This window comes from Aedes aegypti, chromosome 2 (genome assembly GCF_002204515.2).
Source record: "Aedes aegypti strain LVP_AGWG chromosome 2, AaegL5.0 Primary Assembly, whole genome shotgun sequence".
Classification (NCBI taxonomy): Eukaryota; Metazoa; Arthropoda; class Insecta; order Diptera; family Culicidae; genus Aedes; species Aedes aegypti.
In genome coordinates, this window is record NC_035108.1 from 302,078,327 (window position 1) to 302,103,028 (window position 24,702).

General features: G+C 37.3%; 1 protein-coding gene across 7 annotated transcripts in view; it reads right to left on the bottom strand.

Moving 5' to 3' along the window:
- The window catches only part of LOC5567456 (extracellular matrix-binding protein ebh), a 186,607-nt gene extending 163,706 nt beyond the window's left edge, over window positions 1–22,901 (bottom strand). For all 7 annotated transcript variants that reach the window (XM_021845544.1, XM_021845541.1, XM_021845538.1 and 4 more), the window contains exon 1: window positions 22,231–22,901. The gene's annotated coding sequence lies outside the window, so the exon portion shown is untranslated. The remainder of the gene's footprint in view (window positions 1–22,230) is intronic.
- Between the last annotated feature and the right edge of the window lie 1,801 nt (window positions 22,902–24,702).

Consider the following 24,702-nt stretch of genomic DNA (forward strand, 5'->3'; position numbering starts at 1 on the left):
ATTTTAGAAAGTCATATTTTAAAACTAATTTATTTGTTAACACGTCAGTATCAAAACTAGAAATATACGATTATTTGGTTTAAGATTACGTGAAGCGAATCACCAAGGTTGATTAAAATGCAAGGGCTGTCGCCATTAAATATAATTGTTTTAACACAGTATTTAAATTTATTCTTCCATAGTATGGTATCCTGAACACTTGTTGGTTAAGTTTGCCGCAACTTATGAACAGATACCTACCTTCCTCTTTGCAGCTAAATGCCTAATAGATCAAACTACTCCGATGTCCAATGAGACTATGTGCCGACAAGTTCGACAAGACGATCAAACATAGTTAGAAAAACTATGTACATTTTTCGTTTGTACATACCCAAAGGTTTTTAATTATAGGTATGCAAGCTGTTATAGGCAAACAGTCGTTTGAGGGTTTTGGAATGATGTAATGTATCATTGATATCTTGTAGATTCTGAGCGGCGCGCTGCGGCGGTTAACAGCCAGGGAACAGATGCACGTGATTTTTGTTCAGACACAGCTTGAATATTCACTGTGTTCACTTATGTTGCCTTTCTTCTATAATTTTCGTACATTTTCTATTATTTGAGTAGATTTTAAAACATATTTTCAATATGTCCGGGATTTGAAGCTTCGCGATTTAGTGCTTCGAAATCCGGACCCGGAGAATTTTCGATCAAAACAGCAGTTTTGTGAGTTTTTCTTCAATTTTCACTATATTCCAGCATGAATAAAGGCAGAATCTTGCATTTGGCTTAAAAAAATCACTTCAATATGCTCTAGGAAACTAAAACCAAAATATGTTAAACTCATAAACCTTAAGTAGCGAACTAAATACTATTGAAAATACTGTTGCTGATGGCGTGTATTTGTTTTTTGATTTAATTTAATTTATTTAAATACGTACTTTGATGCATTTATGTTTTACATGGAGCATTTGATTAATTAAATTATCTCAAATATTTACGTTCCGGCTAAAATGCTTCCAAGTTATCAGAAAAAGCTTCTAATGTTCAAGGTGTCCGGCTTTCAAAGCGTCCGGGAATTCGATGCAAAACGGCATCCTGAAATTAATTGAACTGTTTTCTCAGAAATGCATTCACGGAAAACAGAAAAAAAGAGATTTTGTTCACGTTATTTTCCAGAAACTTTTTCTACAATTTCCCAATATATTTTCTGGGATTATTCCAACGACTCCTTTGAATAACTTCTCTGAAATTTGTACAGTAGTTTCAAGGTTGTCCACCAGTAATTATTTTAGAGAATCCTCCAAGAATTTCTTCACAGATAAATGTTGTCTAGATTTCAAGTGTTTCAGAATAAATTGCTACAGAATTGCTCCAATAATTCCCTGCAATATTTTTCATTGATTCTCAAATTAAATTCTTTAATATGAATCAACCTGGGGCCTTCCTTAGCCGACTGCTTAGAGTCCGCGGCTTCGAAGCAAAGCCATGCTGCAGGTGTCTGGGTTCGGTTCTCGGTCGGTCCAAGAACTTTTCGAAACGGAAATTTTCTTGACTTCCCTGTGCATAAAGTATCACACGATATACTAATGCGAAAATGGCAACTTTGGCGAAGAAAGCTCTCAATTAACAACTGTAGAACTGGTCATTGAACACTAAGCTGAGAAGCAGGCTCTGTCCCAGTGAGGACGTAATACCAAGGAGGAGAAGAATGTATGAACCTTTTTTGAAAATCTTCGCAGAACTATTTTGTATGTTTCTCAGTTATTCAGGTATTCTTCTAAGAATTTCTTCAGAATTATTTCAAATGTTTATCCAGGATTTCTTCAAGCATCTTTGCAGAAAATTTCAGCAACATAATTTTGTCCGCACTTTTTTTTCCAAAATTTAAAGTTGACAGTAGAATTTGAAGAAACTTTTTAGTTATGTTCAGCACATCTTAAAAAATCAAAAAATCAATACTATACTGTTTTATATAGGGGGGTCTGTAGCCTTGAGGTTACGCTTTCGCTTCATAAGCGGAAGGTCGTGGGATCGATTCCCAGCCCCTCCACAAAAAACTCGTCCAGCCACCAGAAGACGCCTCACGGAGGACCGTGCTTTGGGGAGCACATCCATCCTCCGACAGTATCAGATGGTGACTGAGACAAACTGACCCTCTTCGCAGGCAGCTAGCCTCACTAACAGCAGAGCTCTCTCCTACCTGCTCGGTTTGAGAGTAAAAGAGTAGGAGAGAGTGAAAGCAGATGTAAATATAGATAAGTTGAAAATAGATCTGTATCGGTAAAGAAGCTACAGATCAAATGATTTCGGCACAGTAGTGGCCACGAGCACAGAGTGCCTTATAAAAAAAAAAAAAATACTGTTTTATAGGAGTTGCCATTTCTCAATTTTTGAAATTAAAAACGAGTAAGAAAGGGTTGTCCCGTTTTCAAACGGTATCATAGAAATTATAATTTTGAAGAAACTTAGCAAAGTGTAATATTTAGTCAAAATCTGTACGTGTACACATAGCTGTCCGGCATTTTTGGCACATGACCTGCCCATGCCCAGCTTTTGCCACTTTCTGGATATTCCTTTGATTCCGCATCCATTCAGGTGGATAAATTTACTTTTTCGGCAAATAAACTAATGATGCAAGGCACTGCAATCCAGTATGATTTTCAGAAGGAAAAAATAATCAGATTGGGATTTTTGAGCCAAGTTTCAAAAGAACTTGAGATCTTGTTGTCCCATTGTTCTAATTCAATTTCTATTGCATACGGTGTCTTCCTAAGCCAACTGTAAAACAAAAAAATAAGTTAAGTTTCACCATAAACTTGCTTAGACTATCCTATTTAATTTGCGAATAAATTATTTAATAAAAAAAAATACCGAGAGGTCTAGCGCATTTTTTATTTAAAGGTATTCCAATGATATTCTATATGATCATATACATATAAAACTGTGTCAGAGACATACATAACCGGATTATCGGCTTACAATAAATCACATTGTCATTTTTTAGAATTTCTGACTCCTTATGTCCCCACGTGGTCTTTTGTACACATGCAGTTATCCCAGGTAACAAATTGATGCTGGATAAACGCTTATATAACTAATTCAAAGAAGCCTTAGTTTGAATAAAAGCTGTGCACAGGTGCCACACTCGATTGTTCAGCACCTAAACATCTCATTTTGGCGATTTTAATCAGACTCAAATTGACTTAGAGCTGTTTGGAGAGCTGAATTATGATTGAACAAGCGCTCTGTTTTAAATATCAAAATTCAATTTTTGGAACAAAAAGCAACCATGTATAGCTTACCAATCACTTATACAGCTTTAATTCAACAATTAATAAAAAATTTAGAAAATACATGTTTCTAAGCCCGAGGGTATTTAATGATGCTAACAAATTGTGACTAATTGTATAGATATGTGCTGGAATTTAAATGTGTAGATAAATAATTATGAGCGATTGTTGTTTCTGTTCGGACTTTTGTTACTTATCCGCAGATAATCCTTGATAACTTCGGGCTAGTATTCGTCACTTTGCCTGGTGAAGGATCTTAGAAAATCTACTTCAGAGTAACTTTCGGATAAATATCTTCACAAGATGAGCTTGCTAACAACACTGATTGTATTTCTAACATTTTGTCTTATATATACATTGAATTTCTTAACCTATGCTTACCTACTACTTTCGCTACCTTCAAGCTGGCATTTTCCTAAACGCAGTTTGTCGTTACGTGTCGCCTTACGTTTCCGAACGCGACCAATTGAAGATCTCATTTACCTGATTTACATTATTCTTTTGCTTCTATGTGCCTGCCTGTAAACGCGCGTGCGTTCCCTGATTGATGCTGGGCTTTCCTTATTATTGTCTACTGCGAGAATCGGATGTTTATGTTTTGTCGAGACGGTGTACCGTCCCTTTAGAAGAGGTAATAAAATGTGAAAGGCAGAGCAATTAGCAAGTTCGGAATTTTGGAATTCTATCGGCTACACTGTCTAGACGCGAGTCGTCTAGAAACTTAAAAATTCTAATTAATCATGCGTTGAAATTAGATTTAATTTTTAACATTCTTGCCCCTGTAAATGTACCTCGTAAATTTACATTATTATGAATTGTTAGAAGTTTTTATTAAAGGGTATATTCCTTTAAAGGGTATTTGGGCTTCTGTATTATTTTCTTCTGATCCTACATTTAATGGTGCACTTGCTATAGGTAATACTGATGGTTCTTCGTGGGAATTCTGCGGGAATGGTCTTCTAGTTGCGTGACGATGCGATAGGAAGTTGGTGAATGAATCCCACAGTGATGCAATCAGCTGCCATCCGAATCCATATATGTCATACAGAATTTGTCCATGGATTACCGTGTCGATTAAAAATTTCAAGGCACGGAATGTGAGATACGCTCCTAACACCGTTGATGATAAATTTCCAAACCAGTGAGACCATGATAAAATCTTTTCCCAGTATTTGTTAATAACTCCTTCTACCACGTTTTCTGTTACCAAGGCGTCAAATCGAAATCCTTGATGGTTTGGGTTTTGATTTGTTAAAATTCTGTGTAGAACTGACGATGCAATGCGTCTGTCACCTTGTTCATAAATCATGTTTTTCATTTTCTTGACGCTTTCTTCGTCATAAACTCCTGATTTCATAAGATTTGGTAGCGATATGTATGTCCATGTTGTCACGATTTCTGTCGATAATTTTTCCGGTGCAGTTGACTCTCGAAATTTTCCATCTGTAGTATACCACCTTCCTGCAAACCTAAACTTCGCCGGAAGAAGCGGTGTACAATCAATCTCAGTTCCTCTTTTCTGAAGTACTCGGGTAACTGGTGCAATAAATATCGATTCATTGTCATATTTTGCTGGTATTTCTTGGAAACATCGTTCAGTAGATCTCGGTATAACGTATACTGGTTTACACTTCAAAACATGAAGTACTTCTCCTGCTACAACAGCTGTGTAGCCTTGTTGCTTCGTAATTCCGGTTACAAATTCGGTAGGATTCAATCTGGCCAGTGTAAGCTTCGTTTCCATCATAGATTTCTCCAGTTTGCATATTTCAGATATGATAGAGTAGTACATATCGTTAATCTTTTGTCCAAAATAGCTTTCCACAAACGTAATTTTTGAATTGAAGTATGTAAAAATATCATAATTTTTGGATGATGTTACCTTTCTGGAGAATGGAGATCGTATATGTTTTGTTTCAAGAATTAAGATACGATGGTGATCGGTTGTATATCCATTATAGCCACAAATTCGTGTTGCATCGTTGGCCTTAATTTAAAACAAATGCGAGTCGGAAATTGTACTATAGACGGTTACTGAGCGTTGGTTTGAATTTACAAATTTTTCCTTAGTTTTATTCACAACGCCTTCATATATTACTTCGAATTCAGTATCCTCGCATTTTTTATTTAGATCCACATCCCATGTCAGATATCCTTCTTCAGCATCTAAACATCGACCAATTGAATATGTGCAGACCAATCCTTTCCTTAATACGATTTGATCAAGTTCCATATCGACAGTTGCTATAAAATCACTTAGAGTAACTTCATATCGATAGTTCACTAAAGCGTCTGTCCATGTATACAAGGGAGTTCTATAAGTTTCTCCTTTACAGTAACTTCCTTGGACACTTCCAGCGATTAATGCTTGTCCTCTTGTTGTACTATTCATCTTGAGTTCATGCAGGATGGTTCGTTCCGTGAGTGAAATTAGTGCTAATTGATGAGCCCTGATGCATTCCTCAGAAGTAAATTCTTTAACTATGTACGTATATCCATGTTCATAGTCAGATGTATGCGAATGCATTCCACAGTGGTGAACAATCCGTTGAATTATAACCTTACATTGCATAACCTTTGTGAGAGACCTTGCGTTCCGTTGCAAAACTTGAATTGTTTCTTCCGTCGTTATCAAATTCGATGATGGTGGAAGACACGATGCTACATCTAGGAGTGAGTAACTTGTCATGTTTACTCCTGGATCAGCGCAGTCGTACGCAATTATTCCTGTGGTTTCTAATCCAACCGTTAATCCAACGCACAATAGCACTAATAATGATTGTAATAGTGGATACGATGGCATTGAAATCCGTTCACATGTACGTTTAGTATTATTTGAGTAAATTTTTTCTTGCAGTTGATTACGTCTCTTTTTGATCTCTCCTTCATCGATTTTTTCCTTCTTGCCCCAGTTTGGAAAACTCATATCAACCGATTTTCGTTTGTAAGTCTGAGTAACACAAAGTATTGAATTTTGAGGTTTTGTTTGGCTCGTTTCTGGGATGTTTTGCATTTCCGAGTTATTTTCTTTTTCTTCTTGAACATTTAGAAGAGCTAATTTGAATGCAGGACGTCTTTGCATTATTTTATTGCCTATCTTGACATCTGCTTTACGTACTTGTCCATCTTTATCTGGGTAAACTTTAACAATTAATCCTTTTTTCCATGTACCTGGAGGTACTTTTTGATCATCTTCTATGTATACGACTATGTCTCCAACTTTTAACGGAATGATTTTATCAGTCCATTTACACCTCTTGATAATAGTCGGCAAGTATAACTTTTTCCACTGATCCCAGAAATGCTTTGCATAATGTTGAGCCTTTCGCAACTGTCCTGGTCCGAATGGTTGTAGATTTGGTGAAAATGGAGGTACATATTCTCCTGCCCTTCCGATTAAGAAGTGAAAGGGTGTTAATACTTCCTCTGCAATATTCTCCACTGGAATATACGTTAATGGCCTTGAGTTCAAAAAGAACTCAGCTTGTATGAGTGCAGATCTCAATACGTCCGGTGATGGATGGCTGTTCTGATAAGCCTTCAACATTTCATATAGGCAATTCTTTATAATCTGAATTAACCGCTCCCATACTCCTCCAAAATGTGGTGCACCAGGCGGGTTAAACGTCCAATTAATTTCCAAGGATGCTGCAACTCCTTTTCCCATTCGATCATTTATTTCCAGAATTAATTCCTTCAACTTGTTTTCTGCTCCAACAAAATTCGTTCAGTTGTCGCTAAACATGTGAGCAATTTTCCCGCGTCGGTTTTGGAAATTCCGGAAACACATAAAAAATGAATCTGTGTCTAGTTTTTCTGCTAATTCCAGATGTACTGCTCGAGTTGTCATACATGTAAATATAACTCCCCATCGTTTCTCAGTTGAACGATGCACCTTTACTTCGAGAGGTCCAAAATAATCTACACCCGTATTAGTGAATGGTGGTGCATAAATTTCCAATCTTGAATCAGGAACACAGGCCATTTGAGGATATACCGGTTTTGCCTTCAACAAAATACATCTCGGACATTTAGATTTGACATAATTTAACGCATTTCTTATAGCTGGTACATAATAATTCAGTGAAAAGTTGTATATAACTATGTTATCGCCTTGATGCCAATATCTTTGATGATACATTGTCAGTATTAAATTTGTCACATGATGTTTTTTGGGTAATATAATTTGAAAATTTGGTACCTCTGGAATTGTTGAATTTGCTAATCGCCCATTAACTCGTAGTAATCCATATTGATCAATGATTGGGTTTACCAGACAAAGCTTACTTTTCTTTGATAATGGCTTGTTGTTATTTAAATATGATTCTTTCTACGTAGGTACGATCTTCCATGGTGATTTCACGTTTGATGTTATCATTCCGTAGCCATTCCACAAATTTCTTTAGAATGCACATATGATGAATTAATCTTTTCCAACTGGAATATCTCTCTTCAAATGGCTGCTGAATGGTCTCCGCATGCACTCCGACATGTTTTAGTTCCTCTGTTGTCTCAGTAATCTTCTTGGTTGCTGGCCAATGCTCTTCAGGTAATCTAAGAAAATCTGGCCCATCGAACCATATTGATTTTCTTGTTACTTCTTTTGTTGCCTCGTCAGCAGGATTTGATTTTGATGGCACCCATCTCCATTGGTCTACTGATGTTGTGGTGAGTATTTCTCCAACTCTTACTGCAACTATTTGTTTGTACTTCCACTGATCACTGGCGATCCAAGAAAGGACATTTTGAGAATCAGTCCATAATACTACCTTTGATGGTACCAATCTTAGGTCTTCCCTGACTTGCTTTAATAGTCTTGCTCCAAGAAGTGCTCCTTCCAACTCCAATCTTGGAATTGATTTTGTTCTCGTAGGCGCAACTTTTGATTTAGCGCAAAGTAATTTTGATATTGCTTGATCTTTATTCTTGCTCCTTACATATATACAGGCGGCATAAGCACGTTCTGATGCATCAACAAATGTATGAAGCTCAATATCACTTGCACCTGGTGTTGAAACGTGTCTTGGTATGGACAAGTTTTCAGCTTGTTTAATCAAATCTAACCAATGTGTCCAATATTGTTCCATATGCTCAGACATTCGTTGATCCCAATCTATAGTTTCCTTGTGCATCATTTGAACTAATATTTTTCCATGAATTGTGATGTTGGCAATTAATCCTAACGGATCATAAATAGATGCTACGAAGGCTAGCACTTCTCTTTTCCTCGGTAGATTTTCCTGCCGAAGTACTTCGATGGATAGTTTGTTCATGTTTATTGTATAGCCAATTGCGTCATTATTCGTATTCCAATAGACTCCCAAAACCTTTTCAAACTTAGATTCCTTCTGGCTGAATAATTTCATAGACTTCTGCTCTTGACGATCCTTCGGTAAGGTTTCCGTAATTGATCTGCTGTTCGAAATGAAGTTTCGAATGAAGAATCCGGCCGTATCGTGAATGTCGATCACTTGATTTGTTATTTGAGAAGCTTCTTCTTCCGTATCAAAGCTATCCAAGTAATCGTCAACATAATGTTGTTTAACGACTGCTATAGCTGCCTTTGGATACTTTTCCGTGAACTTGCTTGCGTTAAAGTTCTTTACGGCTTGGGCACATGAAGGTGAACATGTGGATCCAAATGTCATAACTTGCATGACAAATACTTCGGGTTCCTTTTCTGAATTACAATCGCGCCACAAGATTCGTTGGGCGTGTTGATCTTTTTCTATAATTTTGATCTGGTGGAACATTTCTGCGATGTCACCACTTACAGCGTATTGTCCTTCGCGGAAGCGCAATAACACTCCAAACAATGGAGTTGTCGCATCTGGTCCACTCAACAAAGTGGAATTAAAAGAAGTTCCTTTTACAACTGCTGCTGCGTCAAATACTAATCGAGGCTTTGGTTTTGGCTTATTTCTGTTGATTACGATGAAATGTGGCAGGTAAAATGTTGGTCTATTTGGTTCTGCTAGCTCAGCTTGAGTTAATTTGCGAATATATCCTTTTCTCTCGTAATCCTTGAAAGTATTGATTGCCCAAGTTTTAAGTTCTGGATTAGTGAGCAGTCCTTTTTCCATCGTAGATAGTCTTTTCAATGCGTAATGAAAACTATCCGGAAAGCAGATTGTGTCTTGCTTCCAAAGTAATCCAATTTCGTATCGGCCATCTTTGTACTTTAATGTGTTTTCAATTATATCAGCTGCACGTTTCTCAGCCCTGGATTTGGGAAGATTATTTAGGGCCTCCGATTGCACTCCATGGTCCTCAATGGAAAAATAGTCATTTAGCATTTTCTCAATTTTATACGAATCGATAACCATTGAATAGATTTTTTCATTTGCTGATGCCGTCACTTTTCCGAGCAAAGTCCACCCTAATTTTGTTTTTATGGCATATGGTCCATGACCTTTCCATTCAAGAGGTAACAAAAGATGAGCATTATCTGCGCCAATTAAAATAGTTGGTTTGGCATTCTCGTATCCTTCAATATTGATGTCTTTAAATTGTAAACATTGTTCCTTAATAATGAGTGGGTTCACAGATTGTGTTGGTAATTGCAGGTTCTCGATCGTTTGAACTCCTTTTAATGTAAACTGATGATTTGTGATTCCTTTGATTTTCAATGTCACATATTTGCTTTCAACATCTTTGCTTATATTTTGAGTCCAATTTAGGGTAATTATTTCTGTTCTACCCTGCAATTCCAGATAGTTTGCTACTTCTTGATCAATTAGAGTAGAGGATGAACCTTGATCTAGGAAGGCAAAGGTCTTCATGCTCCTAGAACCACTGCTTAGCTCTACCGGAATAATTTGGTACAGGATTTTACGTTTGAATTGCTGGTGATGATTTATATTTTCAACAATGTCCGTTGATTTTTGCTCAATTTTCTTTGGTGCTTGTGTAATGGGTTGCTGTTTTGTTCTTTTTTCACTGTTACCTAGCGTATTTGATTGTTTCATTGGCTTTGATTCATGCAAGGATGCATGATGCTTCCTAGTGCAACCATTCACGTTGCACCTTCGAGTATTTCTGCATTGCATTGAACGATGACCCGAAAGTAAACAGTTGAAACATAAATCATTCGATCGAACAAGCTGAATTTTGTCCTCAACTTTCAATTGTTTGTAGTTGTTGCACTGATATAGCTTATGTGGATTCTTACATAGAATACATTTTCCATGAGATGTTTCATGGAAGTTGATTGGTAATTTTCGATCGTAATTATGCGTGACTTGTTGGAATAGAGGTAGTGTCGCACCTCAGGTAGAAGAATCGTCGGTTGAAAAGCATGCGTCGTCGTAGGTAAAAGTGTGGAAGATTTGTTGTGAGGTATAATATTTGTGTAGGATGTTGAATTGTAAAAATAGATACCTGGTTTGAATAAAGAGAGTTGCAGCTGCTGATTGAGGTATCAGTCAGTTAGCTGCCCAGTTGAAGGAGACATCTACTGTATTGTATTTCTTTATGATTTGCAATCGGATGTGGACGGGCTAGCCTCGCTAGGATCTGCATGGTCTTAGCGGACTAGCTCTTCAACAGGTTATGGGCCCAGGAACGTGTTCTTACAGCATGTATCGTTCTGGAGGAGGATTGGCCGCATAAGACGCGTGGCGCAGGACGGGATCCTCATGCTGGATGGATTGGCCGCAACGGAGGACGGGATCTATCGGGAACGTAGGCGATACAGGACACTGGATGGCAGCTGGCTGGTCAAAGGAGCTCGTGGACAGGAACGAAGTCAGGAGGAGCTCGGATGGAGGACGGAGCATGTACAAAGTTCGGAACGAGGAGGAGTTTCGAGACAGGAGGAGACGATCGTGAGTAGAGGTTGCGACCCTAAGGAGGAGTGTTGGAATAGAGGTAGTGTCGCACCTCAGGTAGAAGAATCGTCGGTTGAAAAGCATGCGTCGTCGTAGGTAAAAGTGTGGAAGATTTGTTGTGAGGTATAATATTTGTGTAGGATGTTGAATTGTAAAAATAGATACCTGGTTTGAATAAAGAGAGTTGCAGCTGCTGATTGAGGTATCAGTCAGTTAGCTGCCCAGTTGAAGGAGACATCTACTGTATTGTATTTCTTTATGATTTGCAATCGGATGTGGACGGGCTAGCCTCGCTAGGATCTGCATGGTCTTAGCGGACTAGCTCTTCAACATGACTGACTTTAATACACGATAGCATTTACTTTTGATAATCAGCCAGTCACTCAGATCAACCAATGAAGGTTGCGCTGCATTCGCATTTCCTATGAGCACATCTGCCCATTGCAATTGCAGGCCATGTGGTAATTTTTCAACGATGTCATCGATTAAACGATGATCTTGCAGATAATTTGGCTTATTTAAAGCCCTCATGTTGTTCACTAGATTTTCTAGTGCTTCTGATATCTCTATCACTGAGTTGTTGGCATCTTTCTTTATCTTCATTATATAGAAAACCAACTCTCTGTAGATTATTTCTGGTTTTCCAAAGTTTTCTTCCAATCTTGCGATAATTCTTGGAATATTCGCTGGATCCATCATTAGCTGCTGCACACTCCTTGCTGCAGCTCCTTGAAGCACTGAATGTAATCTGGTTAAGTTTTCCAGATTGCTAAACATACCTTCTCTTGTTGTTTGGTCATAAATTTGTTTAAATTTCGGCCAATCTTTGGCAGCACCAGAAAACGTTGGTAATTGTAGCAATGCTTGACGCTTCAGATGTATCATCATGCTATCATGAATAGCTGTAGTAACTGGAATCGACGTCGTTGTAAACGTTTTCGATGTATTTCCCATAGATGTTGATGGTTTTGTTTCCAACACAGGATTTCCAATGGCTGATTTGGAAAGAGCCTGACTTAGTTCCTCTACCTTTTGTGCTAATGCAGCATGTTCACTGCATTTGACACAAGACCATTTGTCATCCTTGCCGGGTTTCTCCGTGATCCCGACACAGCAAAAATGGAACCATGACATGCACTCGTCGCATGCTATCGTATCATCCTTAGCATCAGGTTCCTTGCAAAGGCGGCAATTACCCATGGTGTTGATGACATACTTGGCTTTAGCCATTTTTTTTCCGAAATCCGTTCTGCACGTGAGTTCTTTCAGCACTGATCCTCTCTGGAGGTCACCAATTGTTGTTTCTGTTCGGACTTTTGTTACTTATCCGCAGATAATCCTTGATAACTTCGGGCTAGTATTCGTCACTTTGCCTGGTGAAGGATCTTAGAAAATCTACTTCAGAGTAACTTTCGGATAAATATCTTCACAAGATGAGCTTGCTAACAACACTGATTGTATTTCTAACATTTTGTCTTATATATACATTGAATTTCTTAACCTATGCTTACCTACTACTTTCGCTACCTTCAAGCTGGCATTTTCCTAAACGCAGTTTGTCGTTACGTGTCGCCTTACGTTTCCGAACGCGACCAATTGAAGATCTCATTTACCTGATTTACATTATTCTTTTGCTTCTATGTGCCTGCCTGTAAACGCGCGTGCGTTCCCTGATTGATGCTGGGCTTTCCTTATTATTGTCTACTGCGAGAATCGGATGTTTATGTTTTGTCGAGACGGTGTACCGTCCCTTTAGAAGAGGTAATAAAATGTGAAAGGCAGAGCAATTAGCAAGTTCGGAATTTTGGAATTCTATCGGCTACACTGTCTAGACGCGAGTCGTCTAGAAACTTAAAAATTCTAATTAATCATGCGTTGAAATTAGATTTAATTTTTAACAGCGATTGAGAATTGAACTTGGATTCTCTGATTTACGGCCGCTCACCTTACCATCTGCTTCATTTGGGCTTGTATGAGCATTACTAATAGCATGAGCATAAATCATTGTCTTGTCTGAATAACGGCTATAACCATTTTGATTTTACGTTGCATAGAGGCTGGAGAAGCGATACCTGCACTGCGCAAACAATCTTAGGTTAGCTGTCAGAAATTTGTTGTGAATGTGAATTGTTTCGAAATGATAATTTATCAAGCCAAGTTGGCACTTATTTGTTGTGTTAATTGTTATCGGCACAATATGTTATCGATAAATTGAGTATACAGTGAAACATATATTATTCCAATGATTTGTGGGGAGCTCCTTAAGATCACACAATAGTAATTCTTATTTTGCGTGCTCACCCTTTACAAAAAGGAAAAATATGGATGAATTCCAGGTGTACCATTCTATTCATGTATCGATGAATGGACTCTGTGCGTCAGAAACAGGTAGGTCAAAAATTGCTTTGTGTTGTAGAAAATTTAACCAATTATGAACAACAACAACCTCCCACACGGTTAAGTGGCGGTACAATATCTGTATAATGGTTGAATAAACTGTTAAACAACCACCAATAAATTCTATGCTGAATTAAAGTGAATAATTAAGCTGGATAATGTATAATTCAACTTGGTATTCAGCGTTGAGTGTATCGCTGAATACGAGGGTTGAATAAGCTCTTACTCATATTAGTGTTCAGCTATCACCTTGTTCAGCCATTAGCACCTGCAACCAGCCATTGTTCAGCAAATACTCTTGCTGTTCAGCTTTGATTGTTACTTGGAATGTTCAGAATAATAGTAGTGAAAGCCGATTTTCATCCAAAATGCTCAACTTTGGCATACTATAATAATGGTTGAAACTCTCAGGAATATCTTACTTATAGTAATGAATGGTTGCAAAGGTTCACGCATGAGTTTGAAACGTTATATCACCTATTTTGTAATACATAAAAAATATTTTCACTTACCCCATTTACCCGCTTGCTCCGCCGTACTTTACAAACAAATTTTAAAATTTGTACAGTTGTGTTCGAAATCGGATTTTTAGTTTCTATTCAAATTTCATATACTTAAGTTTGTAATTTCATCGTAACGGCAATGACAAATATATTTTTTCTTCCTTGCACAAATTTCGTACAAAAAAGTCGCTCATATATAACGCGATTTGTGCAAAATTGATAAGAGGAGCTTCCAGAAATGTAAAACCATCAACAAACAGGTTGTGAAAAAAATCGCTCAAAATTCAAAATCTGCTTTTGATAACTGCAAGAATAAAATGTGTGACAATCAGATTTTTATCTGCACGAGTCTCGAAGGTCGTGCCCATATAGGACAGGGCTTTGGGACCCTATTAACCATCGTCATAGATTTCCGAAGACTTTGGAACTTTTTATGTTTTCCATCTTAGCCTACTTCATTAGCCTGCGCGAAGGTATAAAGATCCTTGTATTTCACAGAATCCTGGTATCGTGAAACGAGATATTTTTAATAATGTCGTAACTTTGATAGTGTGAAACCCACAACGTACTTAACGAAATAACATAATTTTTGTTCTGTTAATCAGTTAAGCTATGTATGCTGTTCCGCTCGTAAAAAATCTTCGAAAGGAATGGTCAAGACATTTCCTACAGCGAGCTCCATTTGAAATGACATTTCTTTTCAACTGCGTACTGCGATAACTGGTACTGGCAAGAAATTTCTAAGGCAACGAGATACGTGATTACTTTTCTTTTCAGGTGCATAAGGTGTGGCCCATTTAGAATTGGAACAAACATGTTTGATTCTTACAGCGACTCTAGTGGTTGAATTTAAAAGCTGAACCGTTTATTTGTGCTTTATACCTTTATACAGTAATAACATCAGATGATTTTTTTGTAGCTTTGTTCGAACATATTTCAGAGAATTCAACATGAAAGAAAGAAGTAGAAAAAAAATTGCGCCCAAAAATTTGGAAAAATCGTCTTGCCAAGAATTAAAAACTGCGAAAATGTTTGGTTTTTCAAAAAATACTGTGTGGTTACTGGAAAATTACGAAGAAACTATTTAGACGGATCGCAAGTTACAATGTAAGCGTCGGGCAGTTACTATGCGCCGTCAGCTGCGGATTAAAGAAGAGATATGTGGCCAGACTCCGTACCAGGAAGCTGTATGATCAAATGTTAACGAAATTCAAAGGTTTTTTTGTGGATGATGAAATCTACGTAAATCCTCAACCCATCTAAATAACCCCAACCGTATTCCTAGAGAAGTGCGGAAATGTCTTCGAAATAATGATGAATATTTTTTTATTATGCCCCCTTTAAAGTGTACATGAAATGCAACATTTGAGTTGAAACAGAGATCAATTTTGTTTAATTATATCCTAATTATGCCATTTTTGTATTTATTCTTTTATTTACAAGGCTCTAGCGCCAGCGGGAATAAAGGAGCCAAATTATTTGAAATCTTTATTACATTTCGTTTCGATTCTTAATATCTAAGGTTATAAATTGACGCTTACAGTGATACCTTCATGAGTCGATGTTCCATGACTCGATATCGACTCATGGAACCATACTAAAAACATAATTTCATGGTTACTATGATGGTCCCTAGAAGCAGCTTTCCAAAGAACTGCTGTTCCATGACTCGATATTTCCATGAGTCGATGGTCCCTTCAATATCGACTCATGGAGGTTTCACTGTATATTGAGCTGTTCGGTAATCCAATCCGCATGGTTATTAAGGCTAAGTAGCCCGTCATTCGTTTTGGCAACAATGATGACTTTTCAGCATGCATTTCAAAGTGATAAAACTCAGTCTTGATAGTTTATATTGACTTGAAAAAGAATCACTGTACGCGCTAACATGCGCTAAAGTATGCTGATACTTTATCAGTCATGTCAATGCAAAACCAACTGATTTTCTTTGATTCGAAATCGTGAGATGAATTAGCAACAATCAATAACGACGCGTACAAATTTCAATGACGGCCTACTTCGCCTTAAATTAATTAACTCATCACGCGTGGTAAAGATGGACAAATTATGGGTGAAATTATGAAAAAAATTCGTGTGCTCGGCTGGGATTTGAACCCAGGACTCTTGTATGCTAGACGAGCGCTTTACCAACTAAGCTACCGAGTTATTTGGTGACCCAATAACTGAGTTGGTTACAAGTTTAGAATTCAAATCCCTACAGACCACGCGGACCCTTTTCATAACACATATCCATTCATCTCATGTTCCTACACACGCGGAAAGAGCGAGTGAGATATTTAGTGTTGGCTCTTTCCGCTTGTGCGATTTATTTAGTGTTGGCTGTGGACATAAGACTTGATACATAAGTCTTACGAGCCTTAAGTAAGGACGCCCACTTCCACGGAAGAACATAGTATAATTTTATCAAACAACGTGCCTCCAAAAACTTATTTGCAATGTAAACAGAGTGTAACTGAAATCTTGATACACTGTCAAAATTTCAATCGCAGAAAGAAGGAAATTTATAAAAACATTTTAAGCTCATCCTGAAGCGGCTCAACGTATTCAGAGGCGACCGGAATTTTTCAGGGTCCGGAAGAAAATCAGGCGGGGGTGTACTCGCTGCTCTTTCAACTGATTTTTATTCTGAAGTAATCAACACACAAAATTTTAAAGAATTCGAATAGATCTGGGTAAAGTCATACATAGCAGGTGAAACACACTTGTTTGCTTCAGTGTATTTCCCACCTGACCATGTGCATAAAGGCACGTATGAAAATTTCTTACAATGTGCCAAACAATTTTTATCACAATTCCCCCCAGAGGTTAAAGTTCACATCTATGGTGATATTAACCAACGCAATGCTGATTTCATTCGGGACTCTGAAAATGAAAGTATTTTACTCCCAGTCGCTGGGGGCAATGAAACATTGCAGTTTATTTTCGATAAAACCGCAAATTTAGGACTAAATCAAACTAATCATATTGAAAACAGACAACACTGTTATTAGGATATCTTATTGACAAATATTTACGAAGATTTCTGTGTAACTGAGTCATTGAATCCATTGATGAAAAATGAAGCGTTTCACTCAGCAATCGAATATTCCCTATTCATCCATACAAATGCAAGACACAACGACTATGAATACGAGGAAGCCTTTGAATACAGCAGACTATGAAAAAAATAAATGTAGATTAAATAGTGTTAATTGGCAAGAAATAATCCGAAATTAAGGAAATGTCGAGACTGCTGCATACATATTCAATGAAATTTTATTACAAATCATGAAACAAGACCTAGAAAAACCTTACAGTTGAGGTTGAAATACGCGTATCTGTCAAAGGATTCATACTGTAGTGGAATTTAATGGTATAATACTAAATTCGGTTTTTCATCCATTCATTATTCCACTTATCGCATACAGACTAACTGAGAAATAAATCACTCTGGAGACGCTACAAAAATAACACTTTTGCTTTTCACGCAAAAATATATCGCTCGAATGACACTAAACAAAAAAAACATGGTTGCTTGGGATTCCATGACGCACTGCCCTGCAAAAGGCGCGCAAACCGAAAGAACGAAAAAAACACCCGCTCATATGTTTGGAAATTTTCTATTCTATTCTATTCTATTCTAAGCGCTTGCACAGCCAATATTGAAGAGCATCCTGGAAATACTGGAATTTCTTCTAGTATTTTCTTGTCAGCATTAATATTTGCAGCATATCGATGATATGATACAAATATTAAAATGGCCAGGCCCACTGTGCAGACTTGGGTTTGAAGATAACTCAAATGTTCACGGCCATCAGATTATCCACTTATGAATAATATGATGGACGTAAGTATTTGAATTGTTTTAAGGAAGAAACGGGGACAACCGTACCAACCGTCTCATTTCAGGGAAAAAGTTTAAATCGTTGGGAGTGGCGTTGCTAAGAATGTTAATGCACACTCCATTGGGTGCTCTTCTTTCAGGGATGGGACACAGGTATTTCTCCCTTATGTCCTGGCTCGGAAGCCTAGGTTAAAGCGCCATTACTCGCTCTCTGAAACGAGAAGAAATTATTAAGGTTAATTCCCTTACCCCCTTTTTATTTTACAAACCGTATCGAATCAAAGCACATAGTTATTCACAAATCGTAATAGAATTCAGATTAGTACTCCGTCATAATATGTTATGACTAAATCAACTGATTGACTCTGAGTCAGCATGGACCATGCTTGTTGATGACTTCAGAAACATATGCAACAGTTGATATTATTATTATTATATTTGACATGATTATATTTGCTCAAGCATCTGAATTAAAATTGATGTAAAAAATCAGAGTTTATAGAACCCTTTCCATGTCATTACGAGACTTGAAAACACTGACTATTTATCAGCGAGCAAACCTTTTATTAGAGTACAAATATGAAAGATCTCACCGAATCCAAAGCAATAAAATGGCTGCGTTCGATCTAGCATCACAAACATCAGGTATTCGGGGGACCAATCGACTTGAAGTTTTCAATAGTTACTTCCAGGTTTACATTAGTTTTTCACTTTTGAATCTTGATGATTTCACATGGCAATGAGCGACGTTTGAGCGTTCAAATAACAAAAGCGTCGACGATTCGAAGCACGAGCATAAAATTCTGTTTAGCATATTACGTTTTTCTTTGATGTAGATTACCAACACGCACTTCACAACAAAACATACAATTTCAGCTTTGTAAAGCATAATTTTCAATGAGATTTCAATAATTCCATGCACAGCGTAAAAAAAAAATCTGCAAACTCACGACGGTCCTGAGTCGTAGTTCACTCTGCACTTTTAATCAACTCGCGACATAAAACAAATACGGCTAGATTAGTAAAGTTATACACCTGTACCAGCCATTTCGCGTTTTCGCTCATATGTTTGGAAATTTTCTGGTCATAAAGTATCATCGAGGCCCACATAGCCGTAACGGTAGACGTAGCTATGCATCAAGGCCATGCTGAGGGCCTCGGATTCAAATCACATCGGTCGAGAATCTTCGGGTTGGAATAGAATATCTAGTTGGAATAGAATATATCACACGATATACAAATGCTAAAACTGGAAAAAGAAGTCTTTATCAAGAAAACTCTCAGTAAACAACTATGGAAGTTAGAACACCGTCAGGCGACGAAATGAAGAAAACAGTAAACAATAAATAAAAATTACAGTCAACTCTCTATAACTCAATATTGAATGGACCATCGAGTTAGAGAGGTATCGAGTTACAGAACACAAAACCAGTGCCACTGCGATCCTAGGGACCATCGAGGTAGCAATGAAAACCAGCTTTTACTATGGTTCTCTAACTCGAGATACGAAAAATCGAGTAAGGGAGAGTTTACGGTATCAGGCTTTTTTTTTGTAAAATATAATTCAGAGCAATTCTTTGTGATATGTAGCTAGGGAAGGTGTACCAGTATTCGACAAAGAATTTTTTTTGTATATCATAAAAACATATTTTTATAAATCAATCAAAAAACTTTGAAATCCCTTCAATACGTTAAAATAAAGCTTTTAATCCATGTATAAGAACTGATCAGAAACATTGTTTTGTATGCATTGCAACATTCGGCGTGGTTAATACTGGATTACCCGCACCAGTATTCGAAACTTTTTACTTCATGCTCCTGAATTCACCACCTACGTTGATTTCTCATGGGAGGTGGTGAATTCAGGAACACTAAGGCAAAATGAGGTACAAGGGAGCCAAAATTTCAAGGACATTGATTTTTTTTTTTCTATTGTTTTCCTATCAAAATTTTAGGTTTCTAAACATGTTTCCGAATCGTCTTCTTCTTCTCGGCATTTACGTCCTCACTGGGACAGAGCCTGCTTTCAGCGTAGTGTTCTTATGAGCACTTCCACAGTTATTAACTGAGAGCTTCCTTTGCCTTAGTTGCCATTTTCGCATTCGTATATCGTGTGGCTGGTATGATGATACTCTATGCCCAGGGAAGTCAAGGAAATTTCCTTTACGAAAAAATCCTGTACCGACCGGGAATTGAACCCAGACACCTTCAGCATGGCTTTGCTTTGTAGCCGCGGACTCTAACCGCTCGACTAAGGAAGGTTTCCGAATCGTATTAAAGTAATGTAATGAACACAAACACTGCACTATGGTCCAGGAATCAGTTTTACGCGGAAAGATGCATTTTGAGCTTTAGAATGAAACATTAGACAAAAACGGTCTTCCACAAAGCTGTTTGTATTAGTTGAGCCCTTTGTTTGGTTTTATTGAAAATTAGGGTGGACCACATTTTCATCGAAATGATTAAACTAACTTTCTTATTTGTAGAAATTATATTATACATGCTTCAGCAAAGTTGTAGACCATTCAATTTCAAGCAACTTTTTCAAAAAAAGTTTTTTTTGTATCTATTAAATTGACCGATTTAGAGCTTTTTTTCCTGCAGTGACATAGGGTGGTCCGAACAAAACAGGTTTTCTGGCTCTAGAGTTTTCAATTCAAGTTTCTCATCAAAGTAGTCTATGAAAAACTTTTAGAGCTTGGAAAAATGCGTAATCTGGTGAGTGAAGAAACTCGCTATCTCCTTCCGTTTAGGAGTTATTGTTGTTTTTCTCTCAAAAACATGCCTACTTTGATTGTGAATTTCTCTGATTGGGGCCAACATAAAAAATATCTTTTGACGGCGTTCAAAAGACAAAATAAAATTGTATATCAAAAGATTACAGATGTGTTATTTTTGTAACTCTAATAAAACGTCTTGAAAGTCAAACATTATTTATCACAAAAACTTTAATAACTTTTGAACTAAATTAGATATTAACAATCTTTTTGCATGAAAATTTGCGTTTTGTTAAGTTCTAAAAGTCGTTCATAGACGACTTTGACGAGAAAATAATATTACAAAAACTAGAGCTAAAAAACTTATTTTTGTTGGACTACCCTGCGATGATTAGGAAAAAATGCTCTAGATTGATTAACTTTTGAGTTACAGAAAAACTTTTTTTGGCAAAGTTGATCAAAATTTCAAGTTCTACCGCTTTGCCAAAGAGCATATACCAGTATTTTTGCAAATAAAAAAGTTGATTATATGATATGAGTGATATTGTGGACCACCCTAGTTTCAAATGACACAGTATGAAAGCTAAAATTTTTAGAAACAATTTTGTAGTAGATCATTTTTGTCTAAAATTTTATTTTCATGCCCAAAATGCAAAATAATAAAGAAATACATACTATGAAAATTTTCTAAATAGTTTTAGAGCTCTATCTTTCTTATTTCAGATTTCTCGTCAAAGCGGTCTATGAACAACTTTAAGAACATAACAAAACGCAAATTTAGTTCAAAAGTTATTCAAATTTTTTTGATTAAAATCCTTTGTTTTTCAAGGCATTTTATTAGAGTTACAAAAATAACACATCTGTAATTTTTTGATATATACAATTTTATTTTGTCTTTTGAATGCCGTCAAAAGATATTTTTTATGTTTGCCCCAATCAGAGATATTCACAATCAAAGTGGGTATGTTTTTGAGAGAAAAACAACAATAACTTCTAAACGGAAGGAGATAGCGAGTTTCTTCACTCACCAGATTACGCATTTTTTAAAGCTCTAAAAGTGTTTCACAGACTACTTTGATGAGAAATTTTAATTGAAAACTCTAGAGCCAGAAAACCAATTTTTATTCGGACTACCCTATGTCACTGCAGGAAAAAAGCTCTAAATCGGTCAATTTAAGAGATATAAAAAAACTTTTTTTGACAAAGTTGCTTGAAATTGAATGGTCTATAACTTTGCTGAAGCATGTATAATATAATTTCTACAAATAAGAAAGTTACACAATTTCTATGAAAATGTGGTCCACCCTAATTTTCAATAACACCAAACAAAGGGTTTAACAAATACAAACAACTTTGTAGGAGACCGTTTTTGTCTAATGTTTCATTCTAAAGCTCAAAATGCATCTTTCCGCGTAAAACTGATTCCTGGACCACTGTGCACTGGTACTATGGCGAATACCTGTACGCCTACCCTATACAATATTTTAACTCAAATAACTTACCAACCGCCCTTGACATCGAAAAGTCAACTTCTACAATGAAGTGAACTTTTCCAAAAATAAGCAATTTCCTCTGCACGCATCCGTTACTTCCCCCACTTAAACAGACTACACGGTTTCGCTTATTCAATTTCAGAAGCTGCACACACCTGCACAAAAACCATATTACCTTTAAATGATGTCAGAAGGTTACAGCGCGCGAAACGATGAACTATAGGACCAATGAATGATTGAAACATGCACCATTATTGCACTCACTTCACATTCCGCCGCACTGTTCTGTCTCGCACTTGGCACCTTTACCTTCAAGATATCGCCACTAGGTAGGTATAGTGCCGACGCTTCGTGAGTGTTCCTGTGCCGTGTCTCAAAATTTTTGCGCCAAATTCAAACGGCTCACGGCAAAGTGCAATGATTTCACTTTCTTTCCACCTCCCACATCGTAAGCTTGCGGAAGTGTCAGCGGCACCAAGTTCGTGAACGCTTCTACTTGTTCCTGCACTAATACGATGTACCGGAACTGCTAGTTTGTTGGTAAACTACTTCTCCGGGTTGCACTTTTGATATAGGAAAGAACGTACTTTTCGCGGAAAACGTTCATTAGGACACATCCAGACATGTGCTGCCTCTTCGATTACACATCCACCTGCCGTGTGACACGCTTGACATAGAAAAATAACAGCGTTGTAATGAATTTTTGAACAAACGTGATTTCAATCGCTGCCACTGCGCCTTATTGGAGCAGTCTCAATGCCCCCCTCAATCTATATCCTTCCCCTTGTATCAGATGGTAAGCACAGAAGACCGAATTCCCAAAACACAAGTGCACGTGGTCAGGTGTAAACTGCTACTGAGCTCGCCAGTCCGGACTGGGAACCCTCTTCGCCGCGGATGGTATCCTCAAGGAAGGACATCGCAATCGTTCTATCTCTGTCTCATACTAAGGATTCGCACTCCTCCTCCTCCCCTCAAACGACGAATGCAACAGTGGAAATGGGGAGAAGCACCTGGTCAGTAAAACAGCCGCTGGCTCGGCTGGTGCATCTTCATAAAAATAAAGCGCGCTCAAAATGGAAAGCGACCATCGTGAATCTATGGAGCAAAATCAGCTGTATGAATTGTTTGCCCAAATTTACTCCGTTTCCGTTATGTTGGGTGCACGGAACAGCCAATGGAGACGGATGGTGGTTTGTGCGGAATATGCTTTGTTGAAAACAGGGAAACAGATCAACCGCTATTCAGTTAACATACAAGAATCCGTCTTGGCAATTCGCAATCACCGTAATGTTCATTTATTTAGGTTGGATAATTGTATACAGTGAAAATTCTGAAATTGATTATGAATCCTGCACAACATGGAGAGGTTATAGTATGGAAAACTTTTGCAAAAATCACATTCAAAATTAGGTAAAAAATAATTTATTTCTTCAGAAGCTTTCTTCATTGTGGTTTGGATAATGTGTTTTCACTAAGAGACGGTAAGTGTTTACTTACATCACATATTCTCCATTGTAATTTCAATGTGAACCTACATTGTCTTCGGGACACCTATCACAACTAGAAGAGATGAAAGTTTCGCAGAACGCTATGTTTATCGTAAGGATGGTAAGGAAGATCTGGGAAGTTTGCTTTTCAAACCTTGTTTATGAATTTTGGTCCGCCCAAATGACCTAAAAAAAGGTTAAATAGATAAGAATCCTAACTTAACCTAAATATATAACGCATTAATCATGGCAATAGAAGATTGTAACGATTTTTGCCTGAAATTATTAATTATTTTATTTGACATTTGTTCCAATGATTCAAAATTGGATATTCTATGTAACTCATTGGTACAATACCAGGGAGGAAGCCTCAGAATCATTTTCAAAAAATTATTTTGAATTCTCTGCAGAACTTTTTTCCTGGTATTACAACAGCTAGTCCATATTGGTACAGCATACAACATGGCTGGCCTGAAAATTTGTTTGAAGATTAAAAGCTTGTTCTTAAGATAAAGCTTCGATTTCCTGTTAATAAGTGGATACAAACATTTTACATATTTGTTACATTTGGCTTGAATGCCCCCAATGGGATTTTCGAAAGTTAAATTCTTATCTAGCATGAACCCTAGATACTTAACTTCATCTGACCTATTTATTGGAACCCCTCTCATCGCATTTGATTGGTCCTACAAATGACCATTTTCGGGTCCCGGTACGCCTCAATCTTACGATAAAGTTGCCAATTTGTATCTGAACATCTATGCCATGCTTATGAAAACGCAATTTAGTGCACAATAATGTTCGATTTCTACTTTTCATGAATTGAAACGGTTTAGTATCCAACAAATCTATAGCCGGTTCTTCCGGACATTTTGTCCGAATGGCCACATCCGGTATATTTTAAACGGTGCAAAGTTCTTCATTTATAATGTTGAATAACAGATCTTAACGATTAATGCACATTAAAATGATTGCCATTGCAAATAAATAGCGATAACTTGGCATGTCCCAAAAAAACAGCCCTTTTTTACCCGACCTGACCCAGTGACCCACTGGGATAACTCCGGCCACATGAATATTTCCGAGTTCCTCTGGCCACTTCTAGAAACTAGATATGTGGGCCAGTGAACTGACAAAAAATCATTTGAATCCGTTAA